The sequence below is a fragment of the Cottoperca gobio genome, chromosome 16 (assembly GCF_900634415.1).
Source record: "Cottoperca gobio chromosome 16, fCotGob3.1, whole genome shotgun sequence".
In the NCBI taxonomy this organism is placed as follows: Eukaryota; Metazoa; Chordata; class Actinopteri; order Perciformes; family Bovichtidae; genus Cottoperca; species Cottoperca gobio.
In genome coordinates this window covers 22,757,507-22,772,372 of record NC_041370.1, presented here as the reverse complement: position 1 = coordinate 22,772,372, position 14,866 = coordinate 22,757,507, and the positions used below count along the sequence as shown (strand labels likewise).

At 39.7% G+C, this 14,866-nt stretch overlaps 1 protein-coding gene across 2 annotated transcripts in view; it reads left to right on the top strand.

Annotated features, from left to right (window-relative positions):
• The first annotated feature begins 209 nt into the window (after window positions 1-209).
• ncalda (neurocalcin delta a) overlaps window positions 210-14,866 on the top strand; it is a 63,867-nt gene continuing 49,210 nt past the window's right edge. The window contains exons 1-2 of one of the 2 annotated variants that reach the window (XM_029451443.1): window positions 210-344; window positions 4,789-4,913. The gene's annotated coding sequence lies outside the window, so the exon portion shown is untranslated. The remainder of the gene's footprint in view (window positions 345-4,788; window positions 4,914-14,866) is intronic. The other variant, XM_029451444.1, reaches the window with a different exon arrangement.

The window sequence follows — 14,866 nt, the reverse complement described above, 5'->3', positions numbered from 1 at the left end:
GATTTCACAGATTGCTTTTAGGCCAGGGTGGAGAATTAAAATGTCAATTTGTCGAACTTACATTCGTGTCATGTTTTATAAAAATGTCTAATGGCAAACTTTATGCCTTATCTTACGGTGCATGTGTCATATCAGGCATCATTTTGTAGACCGGAAGATGATCCAGTTTTTCTCTCAAGCAGCGCATCTTCATTATATGCTATCTTTGATCTAACTATCCACTCTGACACTTGTTGGGGATGCATGTGTGCTGAGTGTTGCTCTGCAGTTTACCGAGTTACCGGCAGATGAAGAAGCTCCCTTTGGTGACATATCTTACCTAAGTGGTACGTCTCCTGTTTGAGGTTAGCTATTTACGGCATTTATATCACTTACTGGCTTGTTGTCTCTTACATACCCTTATTCAGACTCAATATCTAACGTCAACGTAGCTGTGTTACGTTGTGGTAAACTCTGGCAAACTGTACGTTTTTGCATCTTCTTTATCTGGTTAGAATGAAAGCAGTCTCATAACAATGACTTCCACATCTACTAACTAACGCTACTTTTCTTAGTTTGTGTGCAGCAGCATAGGGCAACATACAGTAACGTTATACCGTGCGCAGCTCTGCTTTGGTGCATCCATAAACCATAGCATTTTAGCTTGCTATGCTAGTCGAGCTTTGTAGAGTAGGAACCCACTTCTGTCTGTGGCTGCGTGTTGATGCCACAAGGTTTAATGTTCCGCGGACTTTTGTTCCACTGTTATTACGTGCGCCTCGTTTATCAACATGTAATATGCTGTAATTGTTGAGTATTTACAAATGCTCTAAAGATTTCCGCAGGTTGTTCTTTGGGGCGGATACAAACTAAAACAACAGAACCTCTTAAGCTCACAAGCGGTTTCCTGTGCCTTGGTCAGAAAATGTGGAGGTATTTAGGTTGAATTTGAGGGGTTTGTTTGTACAGCAGGAATTCACAAAGGAAATGTGTAATACTTTGCATATTTGACAGAATAACAATTCTGTGCCGTGGAGATACATTGTACACAGTATATTGTGGTAAACATTAAAGACGAAATAAGTAATCCTTGCCTTATGTTATAACTCAACATGTTGCTGCAGACTATCAGGACCATGAACCCATTTACTAAACAACATGTAAACTGAAGTGTAGTCTGGGAAAATACACCCCCTTCACAGATTCTGAAAATCTCACTGGCCAAGATACAGCTACTGAAGCTGCTATCACAAAGTAAGACCATACTCGAGTAAAATAAGAATAACCAAACCTAAACTCTGTTTACCCACTGTTTATACTAATTCATCAAATGTGCATCTATTGCTTTACATAACATGTGTTGTGTATATTACATTAAGTAGTGTTACACACGAGAGCTAGACCGATAGTAGCTTCTTGTAAGTGTATTTTGTGTATGTCTGTCGATAAGAAATGCCAAACTAGGTTTGAGGTCATTTAGAAACCGTTTCACCATTACATTGTTTGTCCACCAGAGAGCAACTGTAAAATGTCCCACTTATTATGTATCTTGGTCACAATTCTTGAAAAAGCAAAGCTAAGTGATCAAAATTGTTTGTATATAGTACGTGTTTATATTGAAAAAAACAAACTCCAGTACTGGATTGGCTTTGTTCGACACCTGGGGTCACACATGCAAAATATTTAGCTTTTTACTTGACAAATGTCTTAATCAGTAAATCAGTTTTAAAAGTATTTGCAGATTAATTTTCTATCGATCAGCAAGTCAATGAGTCGACTAATCACTAAGTCGACTAAGCACTGTTTAATTTATATAAAAACAACTGAACTCTTATCTATACCTTTATAATTACAAGACTTTTACTTAGAATACTGCATACACCACTATCCACAGGAACAGATTGGTAGTGTGGTATAAAAGTCTTTGATTATGCTAATCAGTGTCCCTCAACAGTCAGAAACAGTTTTTCAGAACGTCTGTAAAAACCTCCATCAGCATGATGACATGCTTTATATGATAAACTAGTATAAAACATCTGGTCGCAGTATTAGGGAGGTGTTGGTTGGTGAAGACTCATAACAAGAAAGCAGTGGTAGCACCTCCCTGATGGATATGCCAAATAGATTTCTCACCTTATCTCTTCGTTATATAACCTGTACAGGGATCCAGAGGGGCCAACATCTGGGGCAGGTCGCACATCATCAGGCACTTTGGTATGACTGCTGTAGTCAACATCCGCTGGCTGAGCGTGAGACAGGCCTTAATGGTAGATTTGGTCAAATTATACCATGGGGATTATGATGAAGAAATAAAGCTTTTTGTTTGTCAAACTCAACCATAAGTGAATGATTCTTAGCTTTTTTCAAGGGGTATCATAATGACTTTTAATCATTGAAATGTAAAGCAGGGTCGGTCATTCTCCAAACATTTCTTTTTCTCTCCACCCGCCTACTTGCGAGCGTCAGAAGAAAAGAACAACAGACAACGCATCTTACTGGAGCCTGTAGCTGAAAGACAACACAGTATAGTTTACTGGAGCCTGTAGCTGAAAGACAACACAGTATACTTTACTGGAGCCTGTAGCTGAAAGACAACACAGTATAGTTTACTGGAGCCTGTAGCTGAAAGACAACACAGTATAGTTTACTGGAGCCTGTAGCTGAAAGACAACACAGTATAGTTTACTGGAGCCTGTAGCTGAAAGACAACACAGTATAGTTTACTGGAGCCTGTAGCTGAAAGACAACACAGTATAGTTTACTGGAGCCTGTAGCTGAAAGACAACACAGTATACTTTACTGGAGCCTGCAGCTGAAAGACAACACAGTATAGTTTACTGGAGCCTGTAGCTGAAAGACAACACAGTATAGTTTACTGGAGCCTGTAGCTGAAAGACAACACAGTATACTTTACTGGAGCCTGTAGCTGAAAGACAACACAGTATACTTTACTGGAGCCTGTAGCTGAAAGACAACACAGTATACTTTACTGGAGCCTGTAGCTGAAAGACAACACAGTATAGTTTACTGGAGCCTGTAGCTGAAAGACAACACAGTATAGTTTACTGGAGCCTGTAGCTGAAAGACAACACAGTATACTTTACTGGAGCCTGCAGCTGAAAGACAACACAGTATAGTTTACTGGAGCCTGTAGCTGAAAGACAACACAGTATAGTTTACTGGAGCCTGCAGCTGAAAGACGACACAGTATAGTTTACTGGAGCCTGTAGCTGAAAGACAACACAGTATACTTTACTGGAGCCTGTAGCTGAAAGACAACACAGTATAGTTTACTGGAGCCTGTAGCTGAAAGACAACACAGTATACTTTACTGGAGCCTGTAGCTGAAAGACAACACAGTATAGTTTACTGGAGCCTGTAGCTGAAAGACAACACAGTATAGTTTACTGGAGCCTGTAGCTGAAAGACAACACAGTATACTTTACTGGAGCCTGTAGCTGAAAGACAACACAGTATACTTTACTGGAGCCTGTAGCTGAAAGACAACACAGTATAGTTTACTGGAGCCTGTAGCTGAAAGACAACACAGTATACTTTACTGGAGCCTGTAGCTGAAAGACAACACAGTATACTTTACTGGAGCCTGTAGCTGAAAGACAACACAGTATAGTTTACTGGAGCCTGTAGCTGAAAGACGACACAGTATACTTTACTGGAGCCTGTAGCTGAAAGACAACACAGTATACTTTACTGGAGCCTGTAGCTGAAAGACAACACAGTATAGTTTACTGGAGCCTGCAGCTGAAAGACGACACAGTATACTTTACTGGAGCCTGTAGCTGAAAGACAACACAGTATACTTTACTGCAGCCTGTAGCTCAAAGTTGTTGTTGTAAAATACCCTTCTGTCCTTTAGTTTGATGTGGAACCTACATTTTGTTCCCAAGACTGGTGAAATAATTAATTGTTATTACATTTTAAATTAATTATTTAAATTTGACCATAATGCCTCAGTGTGGTACAGTACCCAAACATATGGTGGTTATATCACCCTTGATATCATGTAGCCTATATTTTTGAAGAAGAATTTGACATGTGAATGACAGTTGTTAGGGCATGACAACAATGAACAAATATATAAGACTCCATACTCTAACGTTGGCGTAGCCGGAAGTGCGAATCGAAGATTTGGAGAAACCCAAACCTCCTTATTATGTTCAGTTTTTTTAAAGTAATGTATTTAATTTTCAAACTCCTATTTCATATTGCAGAACCAGTTGGTGAACGAACATGATGATGCAGCACATGATGAGCTGGATATTTCTGATATCTTTGAAACCATCACTTGTTAAATATTTATTTTGCTTGTCCTTGTCTGAGCAGCTTTAATAGAGCAAAAAAAGTGAGGCTGTGATAAGAGCCGTCCGTACAGTAACATCATAAACACTTTGCCCTCAGTCAGTGTTTCCTCTGACCTCATGTATCAACTCTGAAGTCAAACGAGGCTCGAATACTTCTGTTGGCTCTGTAGGTCAGTGACCCTGGACCATGCAGGTCACATGTCTGTCAGTGATATACAACCACGCACTGACCTACTCACTGACACACATTTATGGTCACATTTATTGATACAAACACAAACATGTATACTACAGTACATATCCACATGTCAAACACGTGGATATGTACTGTAGTATACATGTTTGTGTATCAATAAATGTGACCACAAATGTGCGTCAGGTGCTACAGTAAGTACAAAAACACTGGCTCAATTGAATAACAGTGTGACATCAAGTCTGGCAGTAAAACTAAGGTAAAAAAAATATGTTTCTCTCCATCTTTCCTTAGGTGCTGTTAACTTTCACGTCATTGTTGTACAAAGAAGGACTCTGTAAACCCAGACACTAGACGGAGTGTCCCAGCAGTCTGAAACCACATACCTGGGCTGCAGGCGTCCGCACGTTCTCCACCTGGTGAGTGACAGAACTACAGCAATTTATTTAGTTGTTGCCTATGTTTTAAAACTTGTCTGTAGTTGTGAGATACTGTAAGTAAGTGCAGGAGTGTGAACCAATGACATCAGTGTTTAGACATCCACCTTGTTGTGACAAAAGAGCAGCATACATAAGAGATTCTCTGGGGCATCCCCGAGGACAGCCTTTGTAAAAGATTGATTTTACTACAGTGAATGTACCTTAATTAGGGCAGCAGTCATTACTTTAGTGTCAACAATTACATTGATCGTGCCTTTCCATTTCTTCACACTGATTTTTGTCAGCACACACTTCCCATGATACACAGCATTTGTTAGAAAAAGCTTTAGTTAAAGGTACAATGCGTCAGCGCCAGTCTGTTCTCAGACCAGAGGGAGAAAAGGCATTGCTACCTGACTCAGGGCATGTCAATAATACATCTATGATCCCTGCATGTTTTGATAGTTTGTTTTAATTAAATTCATTGTGACAGAAACGATAAAATGACTTGCAGCCTCGCCTCGTTCCCACTATCAGAGGGAGGCTGGTTTGAGTGTGGAACTACTGGGAGACAGACGGATCTTCTGTTAGCGGTCAGCAGATAACAACATCTCAGAACATACAAACTATCAAAATGTAACGTTACGCCAAACGTTCAGCCCCCAGTGTCACAGTGAACACACAGATATCTAAGCCCCCACGTGAAGATTAATAAGATAGCTGTGTTATTTGAGTTTCAGCAGTTTGGTGGAATGAACTGACTGTCATTATACAGGAGTAAAACATACACATTAAATATATCAACACTAGAAGAGAGAGATATATATATAGCTGTAGAATACATTATAATACTGAGAATACAATAAATATGACAGGTTTAACATACTATAGTAGGCTTTTTTAATAACTGATGATTTTCATGACTGATGAATGTGTATGCAATACACAGCAATAGAGGTAAAATACTGCCCCCTATTTCTTTGGAGCAGGTGGCTATAAACTACACACTGTACCTTTTAACACTGGGGTTGGAACACATTTCTTGCCACAGTCCAAAGACATGTGTTTTAGATGAATCACCTACAGATGTGTGATGTCTGTTTAGTGCTACCCCTATGATAGGCTGGCCTCTTTCTCAATGGATGCTGTGATAGGTTCCAGCCCCCTGCAATCCCAAACAGGATAAGGTTTAAAACGTTCTTTATTCATTGTATGTTATATATAGAGGAGACGTGGCGCTTTTTTGACTGCCACACTATGTAACGATATTATATCCGTGTTTCTTTTTTCTTTCTTTTTTTGTATATCATGAGTTAACTATTGTTTAATGAGCTGGTTGACTTCTCAGGACCTGTTCCACTAGATCTTACAGTTTAGGAATGGATACTTTGCTTATATAGATAGGCTCCGGTAATATGTTTGTTTTTTTAAACTGCACACGTGAGGCAGAAATGTTCATTCTACATGTATACATTCTCTAGTTGTTTGGTCCCACTAAGGATGGGAAAACACATTTAATTAACATTTTATATATTATGCTGCTCATCTCATTTCTCATATCAGGTTGTATGTACAGCCTGTAATCATTAATGAGGCTCCCGTGTTTCCAGCTTTCTTAGCCAACAAGATCATTGAACATTGAACATATTTGAGTGGTAGTTGTCTCATCCTTTAGTAACTTCAAAGTTGTCAGAATGTTAAAAGGTTAACTTAATAAGATTAGTTGAGGAATTCAAAAGGATTCAGATTTGTATTAAGTGGACTGGATACTGGATTTAAATGAGTTAAAATGCTATTGAACCCCATTCCTAAGTGTATAGGAAGAGTATGTTGTAAGCCAAATATTGGATATCATTGCATCAATTAAAATGTCAAAATCAGTACATAATAAGACGTCCCTGTAGTGCTTTTATTCTCTGCCTACTTTAACAAAGCACTCTCACATATGTAAGCATTTATACTCAATGCAATAAGTCTCAGTGTAATAAGTGTAACAAATCCTGGCCTGGTGCCAGGAGGGGGCCCAGTGTTTCAGGCCAGGTTGCATTGTCTGCTATTGGTCTATCCGTAAGGGTTCTTGATTCACTCTTGGTCAGGTCTCTTGCCTGTGATCAGTTTGCCTATAGTCATGAGCTTTGGATAGTAACAGAGAGCATGACATTGTGGATACAAGCAACTGCGTTGTCTTCGAGATAGGGTGATACGCTCCAACATCTGGAAGTCCTCAGAGAAGACCCACTGCTGCTTCTACGGTTTCAAAGGAGCCAGTTGAGGTGGTTCGGGTATTTGATTTGGGTGCCCCCTGGAGATATTCCCCTCTGGAAGTATACCAGGATCCCGGGGAAGACCCATAACACTCTGGAGGGATTATACAGCCCATAACACCTGGGGATGTCTTCGGATCCCCCAGAAGCAGCTGCAGGAATTAGTTCAATTAAGACGGGTCAGGCTACTTTACCACCACCGCAACCCAGACCTGGATAACTAAAAATATGTTACATACTACAGAATGTCAAATGATTGATGATAATGAATCATGCTATACAAAGTGTAATTAAATACATGTAACTACTTAAGTTAAGACGATGATGCAATGTTATCGTGTTGGGATCGAGAGCATTCTCATCTTTGGAATAACTGGAAACACCTCGACACAAGACGAGAAAGGTCTAATCAAAATGTCAAGCACTGCATTTAGAATCATAGGCCAGGAGATACAGGAACATCTTTTGCTGAAATCTAAACCATACACAATATTCTCCAAGACTCCTCACACTGCTAACCATCTTTTTAACTTTGTCCCTTCTTTTAAAAGACTGAAAAGTAGCAGAACAATGACAGCCAGGTTCTGCAATAGCACCGAGGCTGTTTGTGCCCTAACTCCTAAATCACTAATGTTTTGTTATTAACCGTGTCTGAGACGCAATATATATATATATATATATATATATATATATATACAGTATATACATAAGGTATGTATATGTTTCCTAGCTTATTTGTGGTGCTGATCAGACATGAGTAGACATGTTCCTCTAATGGTACAATGTATGTGTAGGAATTCAGCCTGACAGCATGGCATCACTTTTGTTTGATTGTTTGATTTTCTTTGGCTCTTCTTCTTTCTAAAGCATGCACACAGTGTGGGAAACAGTTTCTACATCTGTCCTTCAGTTTTCCCAGGATGGATAGTTAGAATTGTTGGCATTCCTTATTGAAACCAAGGACACGGCTACACCACAGCTAGCTGAGACCCCTGTTCATAATATGAATATTGACACTGTGGAGGTTAAAGGAACTTGAGGGTGACAACATGTAACATATGCCAGATCTGAACCCAGGACGTCACAGTCACATGATATGTGTCTCTAGACCACAAAGCCACCAGGGTGCTCCATATTAGGCAAAGTTCAAGACACATGCTTAAACTATATTTCCATGATGTCCTGTGGAGAAGGAAAATAAGCCACAGTAATGTTAAATGTCAAAGCATGTCCTACATGAAATTTTCTTGAAGCACTGGAATACAGACAAATGTCACAGCAACCCGGCAAACCTCAGTGTGCAGTTGTTCCCTCGTTCCTCTGCTCTACACGAGTGGTTTAGTGGCTAAGATCAAACAGGATCATGGACTGTCCGCCTCATGCTTCCCACAGACAGCTTGAACAAGGGAACATGTGCTGCGGTGCCCACTGCCTTCAGGAGAAGGCCTAGCAGGGTACACCCCCTCACAACATGCATCCATGGGCAGATTATTTGTGAGTGAAGTGTTTGTGTTGTTGTGTGGCTCGCCTACGAATTGCTGCCAATGATTTTCATATTATTTAGAAATGATCACCCAGCTCAGTTTCACCTATTCTTCATATGTAGATGTCTGCCAGCAGTAACTGACAGACATGGCAGTGAGTAGTAAATCCAAGTCTTAATATTTAGGGCATGGTCACATATGCACAAATGCAGGCAAGTGACCTTCGATATGCTCCGGTCGGTGGCAGTACACTAAATTATGTTACTAAAAAAAAACGAGAAATAGGCAACGCATTAACAGAATCTTGATTCATATTCGATGAGCATTTTGCCTGCGCTAATATGGACAGTGCCAAGTGGGGTCAACCACACACTATCTTGTTATTGGTTAAGGCTGCGACTTTGCTGGTCAATGTTCAGCAAAGTTGGATTCCATGGGAAGAGATGAATTTGCTTTGCTACCGGAAGCAACTGTTTTATTCGCCCCTTTCACCCGCTCAGAATGTAAATGAATGTGAGTCAAATATTTGCCAATGTTTATGCATTTCTGTGCCCTCAAGATGTCCTCTGAGAAACCTATGGAGGACATTACTGTCACTACATTCAGGCCGGATTTTCTTCCTGTCTGTGGTTGTCCCCCTTGAACTACATGATCCATGGAAAAGCAAGTTTTGCACTTGGTATGTTGTGTCACTTCATTGCTGTGACCCCGTGTGACACTGAGTTATGTCATCATCCAGCCACATGGCTTGAACACAACTACAGTATATTTGTTTATTTAAATTGTCTACCTTCCCAGGGATGGAATTTAAATAGTTATTAAATCTGAACAAACATTTCTTCTCTTTTCTTGGGATTAATGTGTTGTGTGGGTCATAGCTGTAACAAATAGTTTGAAGCTTTAAAGTTTCATTCATAATGTTGACATTCAAATTATTATTATTATTATTAATAACTTAAGCTCAGTCCATATGGCATTCTTTTTTTTTTTGAAGAGAGCTCTGAAGGCTTCTGGTTGAAAATCTCTGAACTTTTCAGAACGGCACTGCGCTCCCCAGCGCCCTGCCAGGGCTTTTCTGGCAGAAATAAATGCTACATGGACGTTCAGTATCACAGAAACATTGCGTGCAATAGTTCACCTTCTCTTTCCCCTCTCTGTCTCTCTTTCTCTCTCTCAAACACACGTCCTTGTCTTCATCTGTAATTGTCTTAGACCAAAAGTCAAAATGTATAGAAAAAAGAAGGATGTAATAATTTCCAAAAATCCCAAAAAAAATTATCCCACAAACTTTGATATTTTACTTTAATCCATATTTGTTGGTGTTTATTATTTCAGAAACAACACTTTTACAGGGCTATGTATGAGCGTGTATTATAAGTATCGGATTAGAATCGCTTACTCCACCTTTAAGTTAAAGTGACAATACCATAATATATAAATCCTGAAAAATGAACTTAAAGTATTGAAAATGTTAATTGTGATGAATTATCAAAATCTAAGAGTTGCTCCCTCCTTAATCCTTTCAGAGTAGCCTCTGATGTTTCAAAACATGCTTTCTCAAGAAGATATGACTCTTCTTAGTGCCAGCAAGTCTAAACGAGTGACATCACATTCAGTCACTCAGCGAGCTACAGGATGCTTGATGTCTTAAACTAAGTTCCCATTTAGACACAAAACTTAGTAAGACTATGTTTTTGTTGTTAATTTACACCTCTGTTTTTTTCATTCGCACACTTCTCTACTCTATGTACATATGCATTTATTTAAAGCAGATGCACATAAAAAGGCGTACATATTCTTCCAGGTTGTTACAATTGTGTGATTGGCCTATAGAACATAAACATCCCTGCTTCTGTGCTTCTGATTGCCTCGTAAAGGTTGTTATAATCTAGTATGACATCATTTAATCATAGTCGATGTATCTTGTTTCCTGTTGTACAACATAGTGTATAGAGTGATTACCTAGAGCGAAAGGCACCATCATGTTTCATGTGTACTGGAGTGAGACTGAGGACACCTGTGACTGGTCAGCAGCCATTCTCTGACCTGAGAGTTATCACAGCTATGCACTGCCAGCTTGTCTGATGTGTTAGATCATAACAATGGCTGACATTAAATGTGATGACAGACTTTAGTATAACATCTGCAGTATGCAGCAAACACAGGCTCTGGTGGCTTTTACTATGTATTTGCATTATTGTGGATAAGAGTCCAATACAAAGTCTTTGTCATATCAGCCTTTTCCCTTTTCCCCTCTCTCGTCAATGTTTTTCAGCGTAAAATTGTTAAATAAGGCACAATTACTCTCTTAAACACATGTATTGTAAATGGATAGCATTTTTGTATTATCTTATTCAGGGGACCACACGGAGAAATCAGTCACTGAGTCCGAGTGTTATCACCAGTCTATTATCTTTGTGACAGGACACAGCAGATTACAGTTGTACCCTGTTGGCAGTAACAGGCACAAATAAGTGCTCATTTAATTGTCTGGTCAGTGAAGTCAAGCCCTTAATAGCCCTACGCTTTGTGGAATGAAGATTCATGGCTCTGTTGTGAGTTGGATCCACATGATTTAGCTTTGTTGATATTACAGTTTTACACTTGAATCCTCTTCCAGTGGATCATATTTATTATGAGGCTTTGCTCTTGATCAGTGCAGCATCCTTTACCGCACCCTTCTGTTGCTATGCCAAGTAAACCACATCCCTCTGCAGCCTCTCATTCAAATGTCAGCTGTACACACCAGCTGGTTGTTATAATTCAACTCTGTCTGTCTGTCTGACCTTCATTGAGGGGAATTATGCCAGAGACCAACTGCCAGTGTTTAACAATCTGGTGATGGGCTTAAGGGCCTGATGCTAAAAAGCTACATTTATGTTCACTCATACACAATCAGGATTTCAGTGGAGTCTGTAGTGCATTCGGCTGTTTATAGCCACAATGTGTGAATGAATCAATCAGGGTTTGAGTTAAACTGAGCAGCACCACTGTGAACTCTTCAGTGTGTCTTTCAACATTACACTCACATTTGTAGGCATTGTGCTGAACTTCATTTTAAATTCTAGTCAAGATGCCAAGTGTTCCAAAAATACCACACATGTGATGCTGAATCCCACGGGAATGGAAATGATAAATATAGATTTATTTTATTTTATTTTGTTTGTGGTGTAAAACATCTGGACAGTAAATGTTTCACTCAATATAGGCATACTGTTTGAGCATGGTATTTACTTACTTTACTTTGAACAGTATATGTGACAAAATAACTTTTCAACCACATTACACTGTCTTCATCACTGGGCCTGCTCCTTTCACTTTGAGTTGAGATTATTTTGTCGTTGCCATAAAGTTGCTATAATCAATGTTAATATTTTAACAACTGCTCACATAAGTATGTGTATGTGAAAGGGGTTTCTCATGGTGGTAAATTATTAACATAGTGGAGCATTTAGCAGATTAAGAGTCAGATATGTTTCTCAGATGTTTGTGGAAAACAAAGCGGCGCTGAAAGGAGAGGGAATGTTGCGTTCACCACATGAACACAAACACTAATCCTGTAAATATGTAACTGTTTGCTAACAAGTAGAGTTGTATGAGATTGTCATGGTACAATAACCGTCTCAGACAGTATCACGTTTTCGTGGTATCACAGTACACGCTATTACACTATTATAATAATAATAATAATAATTGTTATTATTTATTAGTTACAATTGGCCCTTAAAGGAATGAGTACAGTAAACCTGATTTATTATTAAATAGCATGTAACTATAACATGTAAACTAAACTAAAGCCTGTTAGTTTGCAGCACTATAGCGTGTTAAATTAACTACTAAATACAAATAACATCAGCTGGTAGCCTTTAAAATAATGTCCTATGATTATTAACAATTAACATATACTGTAGGTGCTCCTTTCAGTTCTTTTCACACCATATTTGCAACCTATGCATAAGCATGTGAGAGGACTGTGGGACTCGATTTGTTAGTAAGAATAATTTATGAAATGAGATGCTCGCACTATTTGTGTGTAAGCAGTGCTTGCCAACCCTTCTGTAAAACAGGCCCCAGTATCCCAAAGATACACTATGTATATGAGACAAAGTAAATGACCCCATTCTAAAATGTGAATAGGCCGACTGGAGCCTTTTTGGTAGACGCTTCAACATCACCCCTAAGTCAGTGTGGAACATCTACCCCAGGAGGCCACAGACTATGGTGCCTCCATTTATGAATTGCCTTAATGGAGACCAGCTGTGGCATTTCACAGGGATCTCTCTTTGTCTGTATGTCGTTCTGCCTGCTCCACATGTGGCTTCAAACGTATATACAGCGCGGCACAGTGTGGGTTTCACATTTAAAGATGAATATTGAGCCATAGATTGACTGAGACTTTCATTATGCATGTGTACTGTCCATGACCAGACTTTCTTCCTGGTTACTCAACATGAAAACAGTCTATAAAATTCTCTTTAATATATTTCTCCATAAAACAATGATCATTGGCAGAATAAAGTAAACAGCAACCGTAGTTGTTTTCACTTGTTGCTAACATTGGATGTGTGTGTAATCTTCTAGAACAGCTGCTAAATTTCACTCTGAGGCCTACTTGGTCCATGCCATACATAGACTGAGACAGACTAATACACCGTGCAGAAGAAGCAGAATGCACACATTATGTAGGCGTGATTACAAATATAAACACGTACACAACAGTTACTTACAAGTATGCATTTCTAGACTGAAGTGCTAAAACCTTTATGCACTGTGAAACCACACACTCACCAGTTACAGTGACACCCCACCGCCAAGGCCACACAGATTGTCGGGGGGGGGGGGGCATCAATATCTGCAAGTTGTGTTGAGAGTATTTACTTGCTGAGAGGAGTTGCTAAGCTTCACTGACAGGCTTTGGCTTCACACCCTGGCTGGTAAGGAGTCCATTGGCATGCCCTGAATCAGCATAGAGCTTTCCCACTATGTGAGAATGCTGCGGTGGCTGGAACGCCTGTCACGAGTGTCAAGAACACAAAACTTGTTTCGTGTCATGAGTCTCGTTTATACAGTTTCTTTTATTTAAGCCACCTTTATGACCATAATTGACATATTACATTCACAAACATTTTTAACTTCAGCTGAATACACCGAAGTAAATGTATACATGTGCGCACAAACACATACATATGAGTTGGGTCAACGTTGTCTTTATTTAATGTTCCAGTTTTCCACCCAGGGTGCAGTCGAGGAGAGGTAGGATGACGGCTCCTTGGAGCAACATTTCCATGAGAGAGGAACGGTAATGAGTGGGCTGGAAACGTGACAGCCGGTCTTCTGCAAAAAGGGGAGCGCGAGAGAACAAGTGAATGAGAGGAGGGGGTTACATGTGGGAGTATACGACAGCTAATATGGTAGGAAGACAACACATTGCAGCCGCAGACCAGTTCTTTTGGAGCAGATGAGCGAATGTGCAAGCAAGCGCGTCTCGTCCAGACACCCACACTGCCTGGGCTGGCGTCCGAAGAGATTAGCAATACATTGTTCCGTCTTTCTGTGTTTATCTTTCTATGCTTTAGATTGTTTTTAATATCTTGTACCATTTCAGTATATATCCATTCCTGAGATGTTACATTGGTCATGCTCGTCCTTCCTCTGTGACAAACATGACTCATACCATCTCTTTTGTTGTTGCAAAATGTAGTCCAGATTAATTTAATGTACCCACACTGCTCGGGATGTACGGCCAGCTATTGTGCTGCACATGTTTGATCAGGTAGATTACTTCAAGAACAATCAAAGTCCTTTATAATTACTGCGTCACAAAAAGAGAGACAGTGTTAAAAAGAAATATTCTGAAAAGGAAAATAGTTAAACTCTGTGCTTGTTGCCGAAGCCGCTCACATTTAGCACAACAGATCACTATGGAGAGGTTCAGAGGAATATGTGGTCTGGGATCTCTCAGACAATAGTGTGAAATATCTGTCCAAAACAGTGACCTGCACATGTATGCAGAGTCAGAGCTTCTGGTAGCTGCACAGGTTGGAAGTGGTCACTTTATTTGTGTAGAAAATTTCTCATTTAATTTTCATAAAGTACACCACGCTCCTGCCTAAGTTCCATACGGCTGGGATCCCTGTGTCGCACCACAATGTTATCTATTGTCACATGCACAACCATTACAGACAAGCAGTCGTTGGAAATAACA